Source organism: Macrotis lagotis, chromosome 1 (genome assembly GCF_037893015.1).
Source record: "Macrotis lagotis isolate mMagLag1 chromosome 1, bilby.v1.9.chrom.fasta, whole genome shotgun sequence".
Lineage (NCBI taxonomy): Eukaryota > Metazoa > Chordata > Mammalia > Peramelemorphia > Peramelidae > Macrotis > Macrotis lagotis.
Genome location: NC_133658.1, coordinates 713410456 through 713413229, shown reverse-complemented (window position 1 = coordinate 713413229; position 2774 = coordinate 713410456). Strand labels below are relative to the sequence as shown.

The 2774-nt window shown below is 34.2% G+C and overlaps 1 pseudogene; it reads left to right on the top strand.

Moving 5' to 3' along the window:
- Window positions 1-693: 693 nt before the first annotated feature.
- LOC141523586 (proteasome maturation protein pseudogene) lies at window positions 694-1106 on the top strand (annotated as a pseudogene).
- The last annotated feature ends 1668 nt before the right edge of the window (window positions 1107-2774 follow it).

Sequence of the window (2774 nt, the reverse complement as noted above, 5' to 3'; positions counted from 1 at the left end):
TTCTCTTTCATCACATTCAACTTAGATCAATGTATACCATGGAAACCATGTAAAGACTTCTGTGGGGTGTAGGGGGAAGCAAGCAAGATTAGGGGAAAAATTGTAAAACTCAAAATAAATAAAATCTTTCTAAAATTAAAAAAATGAAGCTAAAGTTCTGCTGGAAACCAAATGAGGAAGTTTTTAAACCAGAGAAGGGGATATTCAAAGGGGTCTTTCTGGAGGAAATATTTGAAATAAGATTTAAAGGATGAGCAGAAATTCAAGAACCTAACCTGGGGAGTAGCAAAATGCTAGGCATTAAAAAATAGCAAGATCAGGGTGGCTGTGGATATAGCACCAGCCTTGGAGTTAGGAGTACCTACCTGAGTTCAAATCCAGCCTCAGACATTTAATAATTACCTAGCTGTGTGCCCTCGGGCAAGCCCCATTTGCCTTGTAAACCCCATTTGCCTTGTAAAAAAAACCTTAAAAAAAAAAGAAATAGCAAAATCAAAGGTGTGAAGGCAGAACAGCACTGAGCATCCTTGGATAGCACGGAGGTATCTTATTGTTTCAGACAAAGAATACTTTAAGAGAAGTAATGTGAGATAGATAAGGCTGAGAATTTCAAGCAGTGTTAAGTAGTGGAGAACCTATAAAGTGATGTTGAGAATAGGATCTATGCTGTGGCAGCAGGCAGGCAGATTGAAGATGAATTCCAGAGGACTTGGATCTCAGCTAAAGGACAGTATTTCAGTTTCTGAACTTTCAGCTAGCAGTCTTTTTTGGAAGATATGATACTCTTCTGAGAAGTTTTTCTTCTGTCAACAATGAACTTTTGCCTAGTCATCCTCTTGAATTATCAGGTCAATCACGATAAGATAAATTTTTCCACTCTAAGAAATATTCAAGGACTATTCACTCCCCTGAAGTTACAGATGGAATTCAAGGCAGTGAAATAGGTCCAGTGTCTTCCATTTCTTCAGAGCTCCAACCTTTCCCTAGATATTTTGAGGGATAAGGATGAGAGTATTGGATTTGAAGATATTCTTAATGATCTTTTGCAAAGTTAAATAATGGAAGAACCACATATGATGGTGGAATACAAAGTTGGTTTGCTGTAAGAAAAGTAATGTTGCTAATGAAAAGAGAGGAACAATATCCTGTTTATAATTGTCATTTTATAATGATTTGATGTGTTTAACAATAAAAGTATTGTTATTTATAAAAAAAAGTCATGTTGGAATTTTGAGCTTTATTTAGAAATCAATAGAAAACCCTAAAGACAGGGAGTAACGTGACCAATTATATCTAATATATATTATTTTTACAGATATGACATGTGGATGAGATGATTGAAAGAGTGTAGGTGGAAAGATCTAGAAGACATAAAAAGAAGACTATTACAGTCATTCATAGGGAATAAAATTTGGCCCTCTGCTGTGGTACAGACAGTGAGGATTGATTAGAGGGAAGATGTAGCAGAGATGGAATCAACAGTATTTTCAACTGATTGGATGATGAAGGATAAAGTAATTCTATTATAAAGCATATGGGCAAGAATATCAAGTCCTATTTTTAAAAATACTATACAAATTGTTCCTAGAACAGTTTTAAACTATTAAAGTTTTAAATTGCATTAAGATTTTTGGAATAAATTGTATTTCAAATAATTCATACTAGAACCATATTGAGTATTTTTGTTGCTACATCACTTTATTGAGAAGAATCCTGGTGTGATAATAATCTACTGATTTTATATAGTCAGGAAAGGCTGAGTTCAAATCTTGCCTCTGACACTTACTATTTGTGTGGTCATAATAAAATCACTTAATTTCACTGTCTCAGTTTCCTCATTTGTAAAATGAGATGGTTGTACACCATAGCCTCTAAGTTCTTTTTTCAGTTCTAAATCTAGGATGTTATGATCCAATGAATCATTCAAGCCAATCTACTACAAAAAGTTTACAATTGGGAGAAGGACTTGTCCACAAGTTGATATAAAATAAGGTAAATAAATAAAGGTAAAGGAGAAATATGAGCAAAGTACAATGAAAAATTTGAAGGAGAGATTATTTTTACATGAGAGAGGAAAGAGAGGTAGGACCATTCAAAGTCAAGAAGGGCATCATGGAAGAAAAGTGGCAAATGAATTAGGTCTCAAAGTCAGGGAAAATTTCCTAGAAATAAATTGGGAAAGGGGTGTTCACTTTAAACACAGGAATGTAATAAGCAGAGAAGTGGTTATGGAAGAAGACAAGATAATATAGAAGAGAGAGTCATCTAATTTAGTTGAAACAGAGATCATGTGAAGGACAATATTAAGAAATAAAGTTGGAAAGGAGACTTGGAGGTAGATTTTGAAGTCCATTAAATGTCAGAATGAGGCATCTGTACTTTAATTGACAAACACTAGGGAGCCCTATAAACCTTTGAATAAAGGAATGATATGAGAGATATGAGTGATAATAGAGCAGTTTATTGGGAAAATTACAGTCATGTGAATGATGGGAAGCAATGTGGTACAGTGGAAAAGGAAGTACAGGTCCCAAAATGACTTCTGGGTCCTTTTCCACTCTATATCTATGATCCTATGATCCTGTGACCTCTAAATTCCCTTTCCTCTACATGATCCAAGTTTAGATGACCATCACATACTAAAAAAGGTACTAATTTTAAGATTCTCTAGAAAGAAAGCATTTCATATGACACATATTGATCCTTAACCATTTGATCGCAGTCCTGAGCAAACTTCATATAATATTTATAATTATATTTATGGAGAGTTCAAA